The following is a 23,361-nucleotide window of genomic DNA, read 5'->3' as shown; positions in this document are numbered from 1 at the left end:
ATAGCAAAAACAACAGGAACTACGAACCTGCAGCCTGTGAAAAGGAGACCCCAAACACAGTAAGATAAGCAAAATGAGACGACAGAAAAACACACAGCAGATGAAGGAGCAGGGTCAAAACACACCAGACCTAACAAATGAAGAGGAAATAGGTAGTCTACCTGAAAAAGAATTCAGAATAATGATAGTAAGGATGATCCAAAATCTTGGAAATAGAATAGACAAAATGCAAGAAACATTTAACAAGGACGTAGAAGAACTAAAGAGGAACCAAGCAATGATGAAAACCACAATAAATGAAATTAAAAATACTCTAGATGGGATCAATAGCAGAATAACTGAGGCAGAAGAAAGGATAAGTGACCTGGAAGATAAAATGGTGGAAATAACTACTGCAGAGCAGGATAAAGAAAAAAGAATGAAAAGAACTGAGGACAGTCTCAGAGACCTCTGGGACAACATTAAACGTGCCAACATTCGAATTATAGGGGTCCCAGAAGAAGAAGAGAAAAAGAAAGGGACTGAGAAGATATTTGAAGAGATTATAGTTGAAAACTTCCCTAATATGGGAAAGGAAATAGTTAATCAAGTCCTGGAAGCACAGAGAGTCCCATACAGGATAAACCCAAGGAGAAACACACCAAGACACATATTAATCAAACTGTCAAAAATTAAATATAAGGAAAACATATTAAAGGCAGCAAGGGAAAAAAAACAAATAACACACAAGGGAATCCCCATAAGGTTAACATCTGATCTTTCAGCAGAAACTCTGCAAGCCAGAAGGGAGTGGCAGGATATACTTAAAGTGATGAAGGAGAAAAACCTGCAACCAAGATTACACTACCCAGCAAGGATCTCATTCAGATTCGATGGAGAAATTAAAACCTTTACAGACAAGCAAAAGCTGAGAGAGTTCAGCACCACCAAACCAGCTTTACAACAAATGCTAAAGGAACTTCTCTAGGCAAGAAACACAAGAGAAGGAAAACACCTACAATAACAAACCCAAAACATTTAAGAAAATGGGAATAGGAACATACATATCGATAATTACCTTGAATGTAAATGGATTAAATGCTCCCACCAAAAGACACAGGCTGGTTGAATGGATACAAAAACAAGACCCATCTATATGCTGTCTACAAGAGACCCACTTCAGACCTAGAGACACATATAGACTGAAAGTGAGGGGATGGAAAAAGATATTCCATGCAAATGGAAATCAAAAGAAAGCTGGAGTAGCAATTCTCATATCAGACAAAATAGACTTTAAAATAAAGACTATTACAAGAGACAAAGAAGGACACTATATAATGATCAAGGGATCGATCCAAGAGGAAGGTATAACAATTGTAAATATTTATGCACCCAACATAGGAGCACCTCAATACATAAGGCAAATACTAACAGCCATAAAAGGGGAAATCGACAGCAACACAATCATAGTTGGGGACTTTAACACCCCACTCTCACCAATGGACAGATCATCCAAAATGAAAATAAATAAGGAAACACAAGCTTTAAATGATACATTAAACAAGATTGACTTAATTGATATTTATAGGACATTCCATCCAAAAACAACAGAATACACATTTTTCTCAAGTGCTCATGGAACATTCTCCAGGATAGATCATATCTTGGGTCACAAATCAAGCCTTGGTAAATTTAAGAAAATTGAAATCGTATCAAGTATCTTTTCCGACCACAACGCTATGAGACTAGATATCAATTACAGGAAAAGACCTGTAAAAAATACAAACACATGGAGGCTACACAATACATTACTTAATAACGAAGTGATCACTGAAGAAATCAAAGGGGAAATCAAAAAATACCTAGAAACAAATGACAATGGAGATACGACGACCCAAAACCTATGGGACGCAGCAAAAGCAGTGCTAAGAGGGAAGTTTATAGCAATACAAGCCTACCTTAAGAAACAGGAAACATCTCGAATAAACAACCTAACCTTGCACCTAAAGCAATTAGAGAAAGAAGAACAAAAAAACCCCAAAGCCAGCAGAAGGAAAGAAATTATAAAGATCAGGTCAGAAATAAATGAAAAAGAAATGAAGGAAACAATAGCGAAAATCAATGAAACTAAAAGCTGGTTCTTTGAGAAGATAAACAAAATTGATAAACCATTAGCCAGACTCATCAAGAGAAAAAGGGAGAAGACTCAGATCAATAGAATTAGAAATGAAAAAGGAGAAGTAACCACTGACACTGCAGAAATACAAAAGATCATGAGAGATTACTACAAGCAACTCTATGCCAATAAAATGGACAACCTGGAAGAAATGGACAGATTCTTAGAAAGGCACAAACTGCCGAGACTGAACCAGGAAGAAATAGAAAATATGAACAGACCAATCACAAGCACTGAAATTGAAACTGTGATTAAAAACCTTCCAACAAACAAAAGCCCAGGACCAGATGGCTTCACAGGTGAATTCTATCAAACATTTAGAGAAGAGCTAACACCTATCCTTCTCAAACTCTTCCAAAATATTGCAGAGGGAGGAACACTCCCAAACTCATTCTACGAGGCCACCATCACCCTGATACCAAAACCAGACAAAGATGTCACAAAGAAAGAAAACTACAGGCCAATATCACTGATGAACATAGATGCAAAAATCCTCAACAAAATACTAGCAAACAGAATCCAACAGCACATTAAAAGGATCATACACCATGATCAAGTGGGGTTTATCCCAGGAATGCAAGGATTCTTCAATATACGCAAATCAATCAATGTGATACATCATATTAACAAACTGAAGGAGAAAAACCATATGATCATCTCAATAGATGCAGAGAAAGCTTTCGACAAAATTCAACACCCATTTATGATAAAAGCCCTGCAGAAAGTAGGCATAGAGGGAACTTTCCTCAACATAATAAAGGCCATATATGACAAACCCACAGCCAACATTGTCCTCAATGGTGAAAAACTGAAACCATTTCCACTAAGATCAGGAACAAGACAAGGTTGCCCACTCTCACCACTATTATTCAACATAGTTTTGGAAGTGTTAGCCACAGCAATCAGAGAAGACAAAGAAATAAAAGGAATCCAAATCGGAAAAGAAGAAGTAAAGCTGTCACTATTTGCAGATGACATGATACTATACATAGAGAATCCTAAAGATGCTACCAGAAAACTCCTAGAGCTAATCAATGAATTTGGTAAAGTAGCAGGATACAAAATTAATGCACAGAAATCTCTTGCATTTCTATACACTAATGACGAAAAATCTGAAAGTGAAATTAAGAAAACACTCCCATTTACCATTGCAACAAAAAGAATAAAATATCTAGGAATAAACCTACCTAAGGAGACAAAAGACCTGTATGCAGAAAATTATAAGACACTGATGAAAGAAATTAAAGATGATACAAATAGATGGAGAGATATACCATGTTCCTGGATTGGAAGAATCAACATTGTGAAAATGACTCTACTACCCAAAGCAATCTACAGATTCAATGCAATCCCTATCAAACTACCACTGGCATTTTTCACAGAACTAGAACAAAAAATTTCACAATTTGTATGGAAACACAAAAGACCCCGAATAGCCAAAGCAATCTTGAGAACGAAAAATGGAGCTGGGGGAATCAGGCTCCCTGACTTCAGACTATATTACAAAGCTTCAGTAATCAAGACAGTTTGGTACTGGCACAAAAACAGAAATATAGATCAATGGAACAGGATAGAAAGCCCAGAGATAAACCCACACACATATGGGCACCTTATTTTTGATAAAGGAGGCAAGCATATACAGTGGAGAAAAGACAGCCTCTTCAATAAGTGGTGCTGGGAAAATTGGACAGGTACATGTAAAAGTATGAAAATAGAACACTCCCTGACACCATGCACAAAAATAAACTCAAAATGGATTAAAGACCTAAGTGTAAGGGCAGACACTATCAAACTCTTAGAGGAAAACATAGGCAGAACACTCTATGACATACATCACAGCAAGATTCTTTTTGACCCAGCTCCCAGAGAAATGGAAATAAGAACACAAATAAACAAATGGGACCTAATGAAACTTAAAAGCTTTTGCACAGCAAAGGAAACCATAAACAAGACCAAAAGACAACCATCAGAATGGGAGAAAATATTTGCAAATGAAGCAACTGACAAAGGATTAATCTCCAAGATTTACAAGCAGCTCATGCAGCTCAATAACAAAAAAACGAACAACCCAATCCAAAAATGGGCCGAAGACCTAAATAGACATTTCTCCAAAGAAGATATACAGATGGCCTACAGACACATGAAAGAATGCTCAACATCATTAATCATTAGAGAAATGCAAATCAAAACTACAATGAGATATCATCTCACTCCGGTCAGAATGGCCATCATCAAAAAATCTAGAAACAATAAATGCTGGAGAGGGTGTGGAGGAAAGGGAACACTCTTGCACTGTTGGTGGGAATGTAAATTGATACAGCCACTATGGAGAACAGTATGGAGGTTCCTTAAAAAACTACAAATAGAACTACCATACGACCCAGCAATCCCACTACTGGGCATATACCCTGAGAAAACCATAGGTCAAAAAGAGTCATGTACCAAAATGTTCATTGCAGCTCTATTTACAATAGCCAGGACATGGAAGCAATCTAAATGTCCATCGACAGATGAATGGATAAAGAAGATGTGGCACATATATACAATGGAATATTACTCAGCCATAAAAAGAAATGAAATGGAGGTATTTGTAATGAGGTGGATGGAGTTAGAGTCTGTCATACAGAGTGAAGTAAGTCAGAAAGAGAAAAACAAATACAGTATGCTAACACATATATACGGAATCTAAGGGGAAAAAAAAAAAAAAAAAGAGAAAAAAAAAAAAAAAAAAAGGCCATGAAGAACCTAGTGGCAAGACGGGAATAAAGACACAGACCTACTAGAGAATGGACTTGAGGATATGGGGAGGGGGTGGGGTGAGATGTGACAGGGTAAGAGAGTGTCATGGACATATATACACTACCAAATGTAAAATAGATAACTAGTGGGAAGCAGCCGCATAGCACAGGGAGATCAGCTCGGTGCTTTGTGACCATCTAGAGGGATGGGATGGGGAGGGTGGGAGGGAGGGAGATGCAAGAGGGAAGAGAAATGGGAACATATTGTATATGTATAACTGATTCACTTTGTTATAAAGCAGAAGCTAACACACCATTGTAAGGCAATTATACTTCAATAAAGATGTTAAAAAAAAAAAAAAAATAAGGGCTCTTAAATTCCCTACTTCCTTCCCAATCTCATTAACATCTCAACTGGTATAGGATGTAATCATCTCCCCTGACAGCCCACCCTGATTTGTAAAACAGAATTTTCTCAATTTTAAAAATTTCCAAATACTTAAACATTTATATAAAGATCCATTATCACTGTTCTGTTTTAATAGCTAACCACACTAGAGGGCTCAATGGTTGGCTGACTTCTGAGTTTAAGCAAACACACACGTGCAAGTAGGCACTACAACATGACAAGGCCTTTTCTTTCCCCCCAGACAACTGCCCCAATCTGCAGAGCATTTTCTCCTCTGCATGCACACACAAAGTAATAATTGAAAGCTGTTCTAAATTTGCTGTAGATGTGCAATTAGAAAATTATGTCAGGAAGGTAAAGTAGCCTGAACTTGTCAACAAAACAACTTTTTTGCAAGCTTTCAAAACAAATAAAATGTAGTCAGTTGAAAACTTCCGGCTCACAGTATATAAACTCTTGCCACTGCTTTGTTCAATAGCCTCTCACAAAGAACAACGAAGAAAAGAGTCTATGAGTGAAAAATTCACGTCTAATGATCTAACCACTTCCCATACTTCCCAGTCCAGAGTTTTATTCCCTAGTCATCTTGGTGCAGTCATTTATCCATTCACCTCCTAATGAAGACAGAAAGAATCCATCCCAGTACAGTCAGGTTCAAAGGTCATAAAACCTCTAAAGCTTAGAATCACATAGACCTAAAAAAGCAACAACTTAGGTGGTCATCTGTCACTATTCAATTGCAAAAATTTAATTTTTCTGCATTTTTAGTTTGGGGTACATTTCTCTGTTGAGATCCTAAACAAGAGGGAAAAAGAGAAATGCCACATTCTCAATCAGTGAGATAATAATTAGCAATAATTAATTAATTGAAGTTTCTGGTAGTCCTCATTACCTGTTCAATGTGCTTCCCAACCTATACTTTTGATAAACTTCATGATCAATGGCCAGGGGTTAGGAATAGAGAGAAGGTTTGACTACAAAGGGGTAGCACAAAGGAATTTGGGGAGGTGATGCAATTGTTCTGTTTGTGGTGGTGTTTACCTGAATCTATGCATGTTTAAAAACTTATGGACACCAAAAAAAAAAGATATATTGTATGTAAATATTTTTAATTTTAAAGCTACTCTAGGTTTACTTGCTAAAACTTTTTAGCAGGGAGATCTAGAAGGACGTGAGAAAATAGATTCCTCTTGTTCTAGAACATCCTTAGGTCCACATCTCTGGCCCTGCTGAATATGTTTGAATATTTCTTTTTCTTCCTTTCTTTTTATTTCCTCACATACCAGTTCCCTTACCATTATTTTCATGGAGTTTTTTTGCTCAGTAAAGAAAACATCTGGCAGAGGACAAGAATAAAGCACTCACTGAGAGCACAACAATCCTAGGAATTCTCAACTGGATTTCTCCAGGGCCAGTAAGAACTATCCCCCAGGTCAAAGGGCACACCACGGGGATTTGGGGAGGGCTCTAAGTCCAAACCTCAAACTTGGCTCCACTACACTCTGCACACGTGGCAGGCGTCTAGAATTGTCAAAAGGAAAGTACAGCATACCAGTAAACTGACTTCTTCATACCAAGAAGCATCAGCACAGGAGATGAGAAAATACACTGAGCTCAGAGTATAGCTCAATCTAGTAACTGAGAAACACAATCACCACATGCATAGTGAAGTTACTTCAAGAGACTGTAGAAAGACTAAGAACCCAAAATACAATTTCCATCAACAAAATAAAGATATCCATTTAAGTCTCACTAATTTCTATGGTCTGAATTGCCCATTTAAGCAGATGTAAGGTTTGGTTTCTCACTGACATTAAAGCAATTATTGCAATATAGTACAAAAAACAAAACAAACAAACAAAAACCCTGCATTTCTTAACACTGAAGCCTGAAAAAAATAAGGAAAACCTTCAGGTTAAAAAAATTTTTTTCCCTCTAAAAGTAGTGGCTCATGCTTTCCCAAATCAGTTTGTTTAAAACTACTCATGAAAAAAATGTAGTTGCAATCATTTAATAAGAAGATGGAGAGGCAGAAAGACAGCTGGTATTAAGCTATCAATACCCAAGCTACCCCAACTGAAGACTACTTGCCTGATTAAATCACATAGATCTCAAAACAAAAACATCCAAAAATGCCATATTTATTAAGTGCCTACTATGTGTCTAAGTACTTTACATACATGATCTTATTTGACACATTAATAAAAGAGGAAAATAAGGCTTAGATTAAGTGTTTTGCCCATTATAAGTGAGAAGTTTCAACCCAGCTTTCTTGACTCCAAACCTATGTTCTTTAATATTGAAGACACTACAAAAAATTTTTTCTACAAGAAAGACGTGACTAGGAATGGATATGAGCTAATGTTCTCTAAAAATTATTACAAAGACAGTTGACTGCTGCTCTGTATTCTCTATTATCACTATAACTGCATGACAAAGATAAGGTAAGGCACCACCTCTCCTTGTCTGCAATTAGTGCAAGCCAAGTTGATAATAAGTAAATGCCTATGGGCCTTGAGAGAGTCAGCAATGGATCCAGTCTCCTTTCTCCTATTTAAGGGTCTACATTCTTAGACCACTATCTCTAAGTGTTCTTATAACCAATATAATCAAACTCAATCTTTTAAAGTAAAAGTAGCTTTGATTGGTGCTAATGCCTCTTTGATTATAACATTTTATAACTCATAATTCTCCTACTTATAAAATGTTACAGTAATTTTTATAGTCAATTACATGAGACCAATTTTCTTGGGTATTAATGATCCCTGCTAGCCCAATGAAAGCATTAAAAAATAAAAGACAGTTGAAATGACCAGATCTCTATGAGATCTATTTTATAAAATTATATTAAACAGATCTAAACTTAGGGTAAAGAAGCACGAAATGTGAGAAAGCATTCGCCAAATTTAAGATGCAGTTCAAACAGTAGAATAAATTACTATCTGTAGGCAGGGCCCAAGGATTAATCACATTTAAGTAAAAATATGCAAGACTTAACAACCATTTTAAAACATGTCCTTAGTGTCCTTGTTTGCTTTGTACATTCACTGTGTTAATATAAGATTAGATATTAGAATCTAATTAGAATTAATAGTGAAAGCATATCAGAACATCAAGAAAATCTGGGATCTGGGAAGAACCAGAACTGATGAGTTCTTATCCTTGAATTTAAACCCTTTAAAAATGTCAAACTTGGAACTGTTCTTTAGACCAAAGAACCATTATCCACACAGCTAAACATATACATAATAGAGAGCAAATACCATGATTCTCAAACCTGATTTAAACTTTATTATGGTTTCAGATCTTATGTCATGGCTGACTTTTTAAAATAAAGATTCCCAGTTGGGGTGGTCAGCATGTAAGGCTGCTCAAGATGAAGCTGAATTCTCAGGTCTTACAAGTAGGATTTCTAGAACTAAGAGAGAGGGAAACAGAGGAAGAGAAAGAGAGAGAGAGAGAAAAAAAGAGAGAAATAAATAGGAAAAAAATAAGAGAAGAAAAAGGAAAGGAAATGGAGGGGGGGACCCCAACCATATGAAGAGATGCAAGTAAAAGAGAATCAAGTCTTTGCTTTAAAATATATATTCCATATTTCAATCATGCAGTTGTTATAGCTGACTTGAGAAAACATCATCCATACACAAGCAGAGTAAGATAGTAACTTTATAATTAGATATAATACAAGAACACTAGTTCAAGAACGCTCTGCGAAAATGCAGAGGAATGGCGGCTGCCCGAGCTGCGCACAGCAACGCGCTCCTTCCCGCCCCCCCACACCGGCATCGGCCCACTCATCTCACTGGCTGTAGAAAATGGTGAAAGAAACCACTTATTATGATGTTTTGGGGGTCAAACGCAATGCCACCCAAGAAGAACTGAAAAAGACTTACAGGAAACTGGCCTTGAAGTATCCACCCTGATAAGAATCCAAATGAAGGAGAGAAGTTTAAACAGATTTCTCAAGCTTACGAAGTGCTCTCTGATGCAAAGAAAAGGGAACTGTATGAAAAGGAGGAGAGCAGGCAATTAAAGAAGGTGGGGCAGGTGGCGGTTTGGGCTCTCCCATGGACATCTTTGATATGTTTTTTGGAGGAAGAGGCAGGATGCAAAGAGAAAGGAGAGGTAAAAATGTTGTGCATCAACTCACAGTAACCTTAGAAGATTTATATAATGGTGCAACAAGAAAACTAGCTCTGCAAAAGAATGTGATTTGTGACAAATGTGAAGGCCGAGGTGCTAAGAAAGGAGCAGTAAAGTGCTGTCCCAATTGCCGAGGTACTGGAATGCAAATAAGAATTCATCAAATAGGACCTGGAATGGTTCAGCAAATTCAGTCTGTCTGCATGGAGTGCCAGGGCCATGGGGAGCAGATCAGTCCTAAAGAGAGATGTAAAAGCTGCAATGGAAGGAAGATAGTTTGAGAGAAGAAAATTCTAGAAGTTCATATTGACAAAGGCATGAAAGATGGCCAGAAGATAACATTCCATGGTGAAGGAGACCAAGAACCAGGACTGGAGCCAGGAGATATTATCATCATTTTAGATCAGAAGGACCATGCTGTTTTTACTCGACGAGGAGAAGACCTTTTCATGTGTATGGACATACAGCTGGCTGAGGCACTGTGTGGCTTCCAAAAGCCAATATCTACTCTTGACAACCGCACCATAGTCATCACTTCTCATCCAGGTCAGATTGTCGAGCGTGGAGATATCAAGTGTGTGCTAAATGAAGGCATGCCAATTTATCGTAGACCATATTAAAGGGGTCTCATAATCAATGAATTTAAGGTAAACTTTCCTGAGAATGGCTTTCTCTCCCCTGATAAACTCTCTTTGCTGGAAAAACTCCAACCTGAGAGGAAGGAAGTGGAAGAGACTGATGAAATGGACCAGGGAGAACTAGTGGACTTTGATCCGATTCAGGAAAGACGGCGCCATTACGATGGAGAAGCATACGAGCATGATGAACATCATCCTCGGGGTGGTGTTCAGTGTCAGACCTCCTAATGGGGCCAGTGAATAACACTCACTGCCGGCATTTTATTTGCAGCAGTGATTGAGTGAAGGACTATAATCATAATATGCTCACTACTTGCTATTGTTTGTTTTAATATTCAACTATAGTAGTGTTTTAGAAGTTAAATGAAGAATAAACTCCAATATAAAAGTGCTGACTTTGCCCTGTATGTATGATGACTTCAGTGTGCAAGATAAGTTTAATACTTGTAAAAACTACTTTAAAATATTTCCCCTAGCATTTGTTAGGCCATACTTTGTAACTGATTTCAGCTATGTACATGGAATAGCTTAGACTGAAATGCCAGGTATATGTATTGACTTCAGTGTATGACCCTTAATTGTTCAGCCATGAAGTTAAAACTGTATTTAACTGGCAGTCAAAGAATTTGTAGAGAAGTGTTGGTCTGTCTAGTGGTATTAAGTGGGATTCATTGTGATGCCTCTGCATTTACTCTATTGCCTCAACTGTTACTGAAGATGGCACGCTATATAATTTAATTTAGCCTGTGGTATCAGTGATAGAAATGATACCTTTCTAAAGAAGGGGTTTATCATATAACATGCTGCTTCTTGAGGGCTTGCATTTGTAGAACTGCATTGCCTTCTGCTGGGCCATCTTTTTTTAATATATCTAGTTATTGGTCCTGGTTACTTTTTTTTTTTCCTTCTCTTTGGACCACAGTAAGCCTTACAGTAGTGACTTCTGGAGCAGGGTAACTTAGAGGCTGGAGTGATGAGACCTTTACATGAAGAAGTAATTTGCATGTATGAGTTAGGAAGGTGTTTTGCAGGTATATTACAGGCTTACTTTAAACCGTTTAACTTATGCTCCAAAGAAACTGTAATTTAATGTTGGTAGTATAGCAAATTATGAATAGCTTTAATTGTATGTTTAAAGGCATATGCTCACAAGCTTAAATCTGGATATCAGAATTAAGCAATTCTTGAAATGTATGAATGTCTCCTTAATACACTGATTACAAAGCAAAAAAAAAAAAAGAATACTAGTTCATTCCGACCTGTAATGAGAGATCACTACCTATTAAACATAAACTTTAACAGTTCATTCCAATGAGATGAAAATACATCTTGCTTCCATTCATCATTTAGAAAGGCAGAGAGAGGCTGTGTCTGACCAGATCTAAACTTAATCTGATAATGGGAATTCCCTGGTGGTCCAGTGGTTAGGACTCCGCGCTTCTACTGCCAAGGGCCTGGGCAAGCTGTGCTGTGCGGCCAAAAATAAGTAAGCAAATAAATAAAGGTTTGGGGCTTCCCTGGTGGTGCAGTGGTTAAGAATCTGCCTGCCAATGCAGGGGACACGGGTTCAAGCCCTGGTCTAGGAAGATCCCACATGCCACGGAACAACTAAGCCTATGTGCCACAACGACTGAGCCTGCGCTCTAGAGCCCGCAAACCACAACTGCTGAGCCCACGCACCACAACTACTGAAGCCCACATGCCTGGAGCCCTGCTCCGCAACTAGAGAAGCCACCGCAATGAGAAGCACGCTCACCACAACAAAGAGTAGCACCCGCTCACCCCAACTAGAGAAAGCCCGTGCGCAGCAACAAAGACCCAATGCAGCAAAAAATAAATAAATAAATTTTGAAAATAAATAAAGGCTTTTTAAAAAATAATAATAAACTTAATCTGATAATAAAGACAATAAAGTGGTTGTTCTTGGCCCCCTGTATAGTAATATTTAACAGCACTTAAGCTGTATATTTACATATTATATTTAAGGCATTATTTTAAATAACCTTTCATATCCTTGCATATTTCAGAGGCTAAATTATATAATAAAAAATCAAACAGGTAGCATCTTATTTATGTCAATAAGATCAATTCATTTCCACCTCATAAGTTAGATCTAAAATGCTGGTCTCAAGTTCAAGTCAAATGTGAGTTCAGTGACCTGAACTTCATTTCCACATTAGTGTGGTACAATTATTCATGATACTTGGAGGCTATAGTAAATCCCAGGATATTGTAATGGAATAAAGTTCAGTTACTGTACGAACCACCGAAGAAAAACTTCATAGTGTAGGTCATTTTCCTTTATTGTAAATTTAACAGAAAGTTAACACTGGCTCTCTCCCACAAAACTCTGAGGCCAAGTCAAATTATATGTAGGCTAGCCTATCAGCACTACTTTCCTTCACTGCTCTTTTAACTCCCTCTTTCCCCATCTTCTCCTGCAGCAGCACAGGGACTACTCACTCATCAGAACACATGCCCAAGTATGAAACGAGTGTGAACCTGCAACAGTGGCAGGGGTGAGGTAGTGTGACATTTTGCAACCAAAGGAAGGTATTGAAGAACTCATATTCTCTTCTGAACAATGGTAAATATTTAACTTAAAAATTCAAGGCAAGGGAAAGAGAACATTCTGGTTATCACAAATTTGCAAACTTTATCATCACTTTCAAGATTTTTATATATTTTTTCTAATTGGCTTTGTTGCCCATTATATCAAATTTATCTGTTCACTTCTTTAATAAGGCACACAACACAGCAGAGATTTGAATGGACCTCAGTTTAGCTTACAACTAACACATAATTCCTTTCCCACCTTGTTACAGCTATGAATCTGAAGACTGGAGACTCCTCAATTACCCACATAAAGCAGAAAAGAAAATCAATAATGCCATAGATAGGTATAAACAGTCCCTTAAATAAGGGAACGCTTCCTCTGTACCCTGAGAGTTGGAACATTTACTACCTCATATCCAGTCCACCAACAAATCCCATGTTATACACATACACCTAATCTGACTTAAGTTTCTTTTCTTTTTTTTTTTTGTTCAATATATCTTCCCTAAGTTATACATGCAAAACTATGCATAGTTAAGTTATACATAAAGAGTTTATTATGAGAAACAACCGTTTTCTCCTCTCCTCTTTCTCCCCAAATCCTGCTCCCCAGAAGCAACCACTCTTTTGATGCTTACATCTTTATCTCTACATACCATGCTTATGTGTGCTACTGCTTATTTCTTTAGGTTTTTTTAATTGTGGTAAAATTTATGACATAAAATTTTCCATTTTAACCATTTTTAACTGTACAGTTCTGTGGCATTAGGTACATTCACCTTGTTGTACAACCATCACCACCACCCATCTTCAGAACTTCTTCATCTTCCCCAGCTGAAACTCTGTACCCATTAAACACTAACTCCTCATCCCTTTTACCGCTAGCACCTGGAAACCATCATTCTACCTTCTGTCTTTATGAATTTGACTACTTCAGGAACCTCAGATAAGTGGAACTATACAATATTTGTCCTTTCATGCCTGGCTTATTTCACTTAGCATAATGTCTTCAAGGTTCATCCATGTTGCAGCATGTGTCCAAATTTCCTTTTTTAAGGCTAAATAATATTCCATTATATGTATATACCACATTTTGTTTATCCATCCATCAATGGACACTAGGGTTGTTTCTGCCTTTTGGCTATTGTGGGGTTCTTTAGTTCTAAGCATTATCTATTGACTTTCCACCATGAAAGATGGGAGTTTAAGGTCTCTTTCACATTCTTAACACACCAGCACCAAATATCTGTGCAGTGTCCATTCACGTATCCCTCTACAACAGAGATAAACCAATGGATTAATTACCTATATTAACTTTTAGCATTTAATTATTATAACTGTATAAATGCAACACATAGCCAAGCCATTTAAGATACTGTTTTTAACCTCTAAAGACATTTAGGATTTTCACTTTGTCCTCTGGCTTCTGAAAATTCACAATATGCCTTGATATAAGTCTCTTTTCATCCCTTTTGTTGGATACTTGGTGGGTCCTTTAATCTGCATGTTCATGTCTTAGAATTTTGGGAAATTTTCCCATATTATTTCTATGATGAATTCCTTCCCTTCATTTTTGCTTTATTTTTCTAGAATGCTTAGTATTCAAATGCTGGATCACCTAGACTGCCCCTTAATATTCTTATATCTTTTCTATTGCCCATGTTCTATCTCTTTTTCTTTTTACTCTTCTCTCTGGAATATCTTTTTAACTTTATTTTCCAAACCCTCCTTTAAGTGTTTCCTGCTATCATATTTTTAATTTCTAAACATTCTTTTTGTTCTCTGAACTTCTCCTTTAATGCAGCATTCTGATCATGCTTTTTACATGTAATTTACTTTCTCTTATCTTTCTAATGCTACTGATGATAGTTTGGCTTGTTTTGCCTTTTAGGTTTTCCTCTTCCTGCATAGTCCCTATCTTCTCCAAGTTGCTTCTTTGTACGTGTTTGTTCTGACTCTACTTACATGTTAGAATCTTTTCTCAAATATCTGGTGATCCTTAGCCATCTGCTCAAATTTTAAATTGGGAAACTAAAAAGCTGACTGAATGTACATCAGTCTAGTCTACTGTGGTCTTCAAAGTGATCTGACTTGCCCTTTTTACTGGGGACTACTCAGTGGACATATCTTTAGGATACTTCTCTTGGGCTAATCATATTATTCAGAGTATTCAGATTACCTTCCAATCTCACACCTGAAGGGTATAAGCCTGGTTCTGGGAACCAAATCAGAAAAGAGGGCTGTGAGATTTAGGATAAATCTCAGTATTTAGTATATAAACTTTCACTGTTTTCAGTTTGTGTCTATTGTTCTCTGATCTTCAGCTAGAGTTGGGATCAGGTAGTTAACTGATAGGAAAAAGCGGGGAAGGAATCCAGATGTCTAACTGGTTCTGAAATAGACATTCAACCAATCTTTCTGTTTGGGCATCAATTTTACCCCCTTTCCCTGATGCCAGCAATTTCTTAAACATAGGGGTTCTGCAAAACACTAAAAACTGTGTTGTTCTCAGTTTCTTCTACTACTGGTTTAGGACTGAGTTTTCTTGGATATGTCAGGACAATTATCACACATCTTTTTACTTTCCAATTTCCAAAAAATGTTGCTATCACCTGCTCTCCTATAGTCTTTATGTTTGGGAGCTCGTGATTTTTTTTAAAATTCCCTTAGCTGTTGTTTTTATGAGTTTAGAGAGGTGGAAGATAGAAATATATGTGTTCGACCCACTATCTTTAACAAGAAGCTAATTTGATCACTTCTTAGTACCTCCACAGTATTTTCAGATAGTTTCAAAATCCATTCAAAGTGCAATTTTAATACTTTCATATACTTAAGAAAATAATTGGAATAAGAGGATATACCTTAGAATATTAAAAAAAGGATGGCTTTTCCTGAAAAATGTGAAGGTGTAGGTACATTAAATTTAATTAAATACACAATTAAGAGTAATTAATTGATTTATTAACTATCTACTGTGACCAAGCACTATGCTAGCAAGGTGCTGAAGATATAAAGGTAAAAAACACACCTCTGTCCTTACAAAGACCATAAACTGGTTGGGAAGACAGATAAGTAAAGCAGCAATCATGCTAATGGCGTTCCCTAGTGCCATGAGATGCTACCTTGGAGGGCCCTAGTGGCTCTCTACCTTCCCCATTCTCAAAGCTTAGCAATGAACTGGTTCAGTAGACTGAGTCAGCTCATCTGAAGAATACTAAGTCTCTTTAGCTAATCTAAGAGGCATTGATAGAATTCCCCTAGCCAAGTCATTTCTCTGACCAGCAAGGATCCACCTAGTATATACTGACTAGATGTTCTTGCCCTTCTCCCAGCTTCCCTATCAATATTACAAGAGCAGGGTCCTTCTCCTGAGGCATGTCCCACTGTTTATACAGCAAAGTTGAACCCATCAGGTCCCTCCACAAAATGACAGGAAGATGGTATTCTCATGCACTGTTCTGACCTTTCTGCCTATAAGGTTTACTGAGGAAAAGTTACTTTATACCTACATGGCATTAATACTAATTTGTGTGGGTCCATGCCTCTTGTATAACACTACCTTTATCACTTATTAAATTCTTATACTATACATTTGGGTCAATTTCTGTACTTGTATCCTGTTCTACTCAGCAGTTTATTCTTATGATACCATATTGTTTTAAATTAAGTGTTACTGCTTTCTAGTACAAGCCAAGGATCAGTAAAAGGAATATTCTCAAAAGAATTTAATCTTAAAATAACTGAAACATATATACATATATACATATATATATATGCATATATGTAGTATATTTGCGAGAGATGGTGTAAGTATTGCAATAGCTGCTGTTCCTCTAAAGTAATGGTCTATTTTAGGATGAGCACACTAAAAATCGATGTTCACAAATTATATTGAGAACCCATATGACAATTTTCTCTTAAAATTTAATAACAAGAAAATTTCTCCTGATAAGCTGGTGTGCTTTGCTTCGCCAAAGCAAATAAATAATATGTTTATTATATATACACACACCATATAGTTTCCTTTTTATCCTGAAGAAAACTCAAAAGCAAACTGTAATATTGCCGTCAAATTAGATTTAAGGGATAAATTCTCCTTCTTCTTTCACTCAACATGAATCAAGGGTCATTGGTCTTTTGAATTTAATTGTCATCTTTTTAACTGAAATCAGGTTCAAAATATTTTAGAAGTGTATACAGTAGAAATAATTTTTATGGTAAGGAGAAAAAAATGATTAAAAATGAGATCTAATTCAAGGCTGAAAATTGCCACAGAAAATTGAATTTTAGGAATAAAATTAAAAGTAGTTCAATCATCAAGTTTAACTCTAATTTTAATCTTCTCCTTCTCCATACTCTTAGAATCTATTTACATTCACCATTCATCTAGGATGGTTCTTTTTTTTTTTTTCTTTTAATTTAACATGTATTATAAGCCTGGGACTAAGCTAAGTACTTGATTTCCCTAAATATTTCCACATCTTTGCAAAGAAGATTAAAAATTCCAACTATAGAGTTGTGAAGACTGAATGTGATGTTTAGTAACTTGCCCACTGTCATACAGCTAACAAATGACAAATCTAGGAGTCTAACCCAAACTCCAAAGTCTATTCTGTTAACTATCATATTACTGAACAGTAAACTAAATCCCTACTATCCTCTTCAGATTCTAAAATTGTACTATCTATCATAAGCTCAGATTCTAAAATTGTACTATCTATCATAAGCTACTCTGATTGTTGCCTACTTCAAGAATCCCATATAACACAGCTCTCACATTCCCCCACCTTACCCGCAGGCCATCCATATCATCAAAGAATAAGGGGCAAGAATTAGTACAAACACAAAAATACCAAAATCAAGAAGAAAAGAAAATAAAAAGTAAATCCAGGAACACCAAAACAAGTGAGCATCAACTTCTTTGACTCCAAAGGCCATATTCTGTGGAAGTTCTGCATAGCATCCAGCACAAAAGAGATTTCAACAGCAATACTGCTTTTACTTGGCAGTCATTACATGGCCTATGTGAACTCAGTTGGTAGTACTATGCCTGATCTAAGTCAAAGATGTTCTACACCATAAATAAAACAGCACATTTTGCTCCAGTCAAGACTTAATCAAAGAAAGTCAAGGGCTGACAGAACCATGGTGACAGCTAATCTCACCCAAGGAGCAGTTTCTTTAAAACTAGTTACTAAAGGAAGAATGCCTGGGGAGCCTTCCATTTCTTTTATAAGCAACCAGTTCCTTTTCTAAGCATCAGTCATATAACCTATATAATTTGGCAAAGCCAAGTTAGAAATTTAAAAGTAAGTAAATCCTGCCCTTTGTTAAAGGGCCCCACATAGAAATCAACCTAGCCAAGAATGTTTACCTTACAAATGTTATTTAGTCCCACAAAGCCTAAGGCAAACTAACCAAAATAACAAATACAGAACTTCCCTCCTGCACAAATCAATTCCATAACAAGTGAATTACAGAAATCAATTTCAAAAAGAGAACTAAAAAACAGCAGACAATTAACAAAGAACTACTTTAGAGATTTTTTATAAAACAGTTCAAGCTAAACTGATTATTCCAAAATAAGACATACACAGTATTTTGGAAGCACACTGTAAGAATATCAACACAGAAAATGGGATAGGATAAAAGGGAGGGTTTTTCTACTTGCTTTACCTATGGCTCTGCTTCCCATGGCAGACTCATAGGTGGGTCCATTAAATGATTTCATTCCAATACCATGTTAAAAAGATATATACAGGAACATGAAACGTTTTTTTGTAAAATAAGACCACTTGACTTAAAATTCGATATGGTACTACACAGTAGAATGGACAATTTTTAAATTCCTCCTCAGATTCTGCTGTATGATTGAACTTCTATCCTAGTTTTCATACTTATACATTTTTCTTACTTTTCTGCAGCTTCCCAGATATTGTATATTGGAAGACAAGTGAAAGACTAAGAAACTTCTAGCTTGACACCTTTTAAACCAGACTGACTATACCATTGTTTCCTAGACCCAAAGGCAAAATTAAAATAAAAATGTACAGTTTAGTAAAAAGTAATTCTATTCAAGACCAAAATAATAGAATGTATTAGTTTTCTACTGCTGTGTAACATACTACTATAAACTTAGTGACTTGAAACTACACACAATTATTATCTAAGTTTCCACGGGTCAGGAGTTCAACATGTTTTTGCTGGGCCTTCTGCTCAGGGTCTCGCCAGGCTGAAATCATGATGTCAGTCAGGTCTGTGGTTTCATCTGGAGCTCACAGTCTTCTAAATTCACTCATTCTGTTGGCAGAATCCAATTCCTTGTGGTTGTAGGACTCAGGTCCCCATTTTCTTGCTGACTGTCGGCTGGGGATAGCTCTCAGCAACTCAAGGCTGCCTACAGTTCCCTGCCGTGTGGCCCCCTCCAAAACATGGCATTCTGTTTCTTCAAGACCAATAGTAAAGCATCTGCTGCAGTTTTTAATCTCTCTAACTTTATATCTGACCTCTAGACCCTCTTTTAAAGGTTCTCACCTTACATATTAGGTTCACACGCTCAAGGGAGAGGATTTTACAGGATGCACAGACCAGGGGGCAGGAATCCTGGGGACCATCTTAGAATTCTGCCTACCACATGCAATCAAAGCAAAGAGCTTCCTACAGATAAAGCTTTATCCAGAGACAATATAATACTTGGAATACAGAGAAATGGATAAACTACATATCCTTCAGGTCATCCTCAAATACTATTTTTGCATCATCCTCAAATAGTATTTTTTGCATCAAATCTCTTGATAAAATTCGACAACAAACGGTTTGAGATTATAATCTCAGGTAAAAGTTTGGAGCCAAATTTGCTCATTAAACCCTAATTAGGGTGGAGTCCTTCTGGTAGTTTAACTGGTATATCCCAAAGAGAAGGCAATCTACCAACTGCCTCCATCATTTCATTGTACAAAGGACAAAGCCCACCCATGGATCAATGCAGCAACTCAGGATAGGGTAAGTGGAAGAAGAAAACGGGAGATGTCCACCAAGAAAAAGCACAATCATTTACATAATTTCCAGAAGGACCCAGACCAACTATCAATATTAAGTGATACTTTCAAATCTGTTTTCTTGTATGATTCTAAAGGCCACTTAGAATTTTTTTTAAGGAAAAGAACACATTTTTAAGGCCAAAACTGCAGTTGCTGAACTAATACTGATGATGATGATAAAGTTCTGAATAGTGACATAGACAATGCTAAAAACTGGATTAGTAAATTAGAAGGCAAACATATGGGGAAGAAATGTCAAAGAGATGAAATTGTGAAGAAAAAAAGGCAAGAGACATGGAAATATGTATTTTTCTAAGCTCTGTAATAGCAGGTTGTAGCCGACTAGCTAGGTATTCACCAAACCTATTTCCTCTTTCTCCTGGTCACACAGATAGACTATATTTCCACTCCTCGCTTGTAGTGTATAAGCTTCTGCTGATGTAATGTTGGCAGCAGTCGTATGTATCACTTACAAGCCTGGTCAATAAAAAAAAAATCTCCAGGCATTATTTACTTTTTTCTCTACTGCTGAAACACTGAAAGCCACATGTTGAAGTGATAGAGCCACAAGTTGGAAGAGTCCTGGATCCCTTCAGTCACTTAAAGAAGAGCTACCCAACCAGGAACATCCATTTTGGACTTCACACGAGCGAAAAATAAAATTTCTATGGTGAGATTTTAGAGCTTAGCTATTACAACAGGCATCGTTATTTAAAGAAACAGGCACTGGCACTGGAAGAATGGTGTTGCCATAACAAAAAACCTTAAAATAAATGACATCAGTTTAGAGGTCAGGCAGTAGGCCGCAAGAATATATACTTAGCAAGTCAAAGGCCTGAAAAGCCCTGTGATATTGTGGCAAAACAACTGGCAAAACTGGAACCTGTAATAAATGAAAAGGCACACCGCATGTCTACTGGGTCTGTAGCTCTATAAGTGAATGTAGAGAGAGAGTTATAGTGTATATTGGCATTTGCTTTCTGCTTTTAGCAAGGTTTTACACAAAAACGATGAGCACAGAATTTCCTACTTTGAAAACTGAAATTACAGGGAATAGCACAAGTCCAGAAACTTGGGCCTCAGAGGGTTAGAAAGCTGAACACATATAGATCCCAAATAGTAAAAGAAAAAGATGGTAAAAGTTTGAGCAATTAAGTCCAAAGAAGACCTCCTTGAACAAAGTGACTTAATCCTGAGGCAAAAATTAGATTCAGGTATGGTTTTCTTACCCGTTATTTCATATAGCCTCCAAGTAGGGCCTAAGTAAGAAAGAGACATGAGGCAAGGGTTATGCTCTCCCAACTCTACTACCTCCCCAAACAGGGAAGAAGAAAAAAAATCATTCCTGAAAATTATATTTAGAAAACAACAGTGGGTATCTAAATAGAACCTATTGGAAAGAGACAGATCAGAGGTCTACTAAGTTTTGAGGTAACTATAATGCCAAAAACCCACAAATCTGTACTAAATAAAACTTTGTTCAGAACCTTAAAACAACCCTTGGCCTCCTAAACTTGTAGAAGCAGAAAGGACGCACTGAAAGATATACAGAGATATAAATGTGGTTGTAGATATAAGTGTAGATGTAGATGTATGTGTATATCTACAGAGAGAGAGAGAAAAATCTTCAAATGAAGGTATATTCCCCAGCACACACTTCAGAAATGTACACAGAAAAAAATAGGGAAAGAAAAACTAAGATGCAGCCAAGAGCCCAGGAGAACAATGGGCAAAGGAGTTCTTTCCACAGAATCAACATCTAGACAAGGAAGTTCCCCTACTACTGAGGCAGAAAGATTTCCCAATGATGGCCCAAAAGGATTACATGATTTGCTATGAAGCAGGTAATACTGTACATCTCCTGTTCTTCCCTCTTCTAAATGGAAGTTTCTGTTGTAGCTATTCTGTTCTAGCTTCTCCATGGTATACTGAGGGTGGGAGGGCCACAGGTGCAGATAACCTATCTTAGTTCCTGGCCATCAGCCCACTGAAGAGCCACATCTGGATCTGATGCAGAGTACTGAGCATCCCTGGAAGATATCATACTTTGAGATGGATGTAGTAACTAGATGGAATATTGGGTTGTATTCCTTAGGGAAGGGACAAGTATGTTCTATGGATGAGAGGAAGAGTGAACTGATATGGAATTCCCTGATGGCACAGTGGTTAAGAATCCCCCTGCCACTGCAGGGGACATGGGCTCGAGCCCTGGTCCGGGACGATCCCACGTGCAGCGGAGCAACTAAGCCCGTGTGCCACAACTACTGAGCCTGCGAGCCACAACTACTGAGCCTGTGCGCCTAGAGCCCGTGCTCTACAACAAGAGAAGCCACCACAATGAGAAGCCCACGCACCGCAACGAAGAGTAGCCCCCACTTGCCACAACTAGAGAAAGCTCACACGCAGCAACGAAGACCCAACACAGCCATAAATAAATAAATAAATTTATTTAAAAAAAAAAAAAAGAGTGAAGAGATATTTGATGAACAAAAGGGTAGACTGTGCCAGAGACTAGCTACTATTCACCAAAACTGTGTACTTCTCTTAGACAGAGTGAGATTATATTCCCCAGCATCCCTTACAGGTTGCTATGGCCACGTTACTAAGTTCTGGCCAGTGAAATCAGAGAAGAAGTGATGATGCGTCACATCCAGGCCTAGCCCTTAAAAGCCCTACCACATGCAATACTCTTTGGTCTTTCCCCTTTTGCAGCAATCTTCAAAACCATATTAAAAATGACAGAGCCGGGCTTCCCTGGTGGCGCAGTGGTTGAGAATCTGCCTGCCAATGCAGGGGACACGGGTTCGAGCCCTGGTCTGGGAAGATCCCACATGCCACGGAGCAACTGAGCCCGTGAGCCACAACTACTGAGCCTGCGCGTCTGGAGCCTGTGCTCCGCAAAAAGAGAGGCCGCGATAGTGAGAGGCCCGCGCACCGCGATGAAGAGTGGACCCCGCTTGCCGCAACTAAAGAAAGCCCTCGCACAGAAACGAAGACCCAACACAGCCATAAATAAATAAAATAAATAAGTTTAAAAAAAAAAAAAAAAAAAATGACATAGCCATATAATGGAAACTTTCCTTAAATCACCATTGTAAAGAAAACCATCACAAATCAGAAACATCATTTTGGACTTCACATAAGTGAGAAATAAACCATATCCTCTCCCTCTTTTCTAACATCCATGAATTCAAACAAATATTTACTGAACACCTACTACGTACAAAGTATGTGGTAGTTTCTCTCCCTCCTACTTTCCTTACTTTTTAAGTACTACAGAAGATTTTAAAATGTGTAAGATATCTTTAGTCAATGATCTTATATATACCATAGCATAGGATAGTAATACATGCAATAAGAGCTATACTTGAGATGAAAAATGCTATAGGAGGAATAAAGGGTTATCAGTTCATTAAAAAGTCCTGAATTCACGAAAGGTTTCTTCATCATTTCTTTAAATGACAAAAATACAGCCAACAGCTAACAGTTTACACACTTTGAGTGCCATAGCAGACAAATTCATCTCAATCTAATCTGAATTCTATTACAGAATCTGACCTTTACAAGCTGTCTGAACTTGAGCAAATCACTTCCCTGGCCTAGGCCTTAATTTCTTCAGATAATTAGGGGAGAGACCAGATAATCTCACATTAAATGAAATAATAATATTCTTCATGGAATC

General features: G+C 37.4%; 1 protein-coding gene and 1 pseudogene across 5 annotated transcripts in view; one reads left to right on the top strand and one right to left on the bottom strand.

Moving 5' to 3' along the window:
* The window catches only part of EXOC6B (exocyst complex component 6B), a 722,841-nt gene that overhangs the window by 588,798 nt on the left and 110,682 nt on the right, over window positions 1-23,361 (bottom strand). The gene's annotated exons all lie outside the window — the stretch shown is intronic.
* Window positions 5,259-22,419, top strand: LOC309643344 (dnaJ homolog subfamily A member 1 pseudogene; annotated as a pseudogene). Its single transcript has one exon. The product of its transcript is annotated as a dnaJ homolog subfamily A member 1 pseudogene (transcript).

Source organism: Balaenoptera physalus (assembly GCF_965194825.1).
Source record: "Balaenoptera physalus genome assembly, chromosome: 15".
Classification (NCBI taxonomy): domain Eukaryota; kingdom Metazoa; phylum Chordata; class Mammalia; order Artiodactyla; family Balaenopteridae; genus Balaenoptera; species Balaenoptera physalus.
Note: the sequence above shows the minus strand (reverse complement) of the source record. Positions and strands in the feature narration are given on the sequence as shown.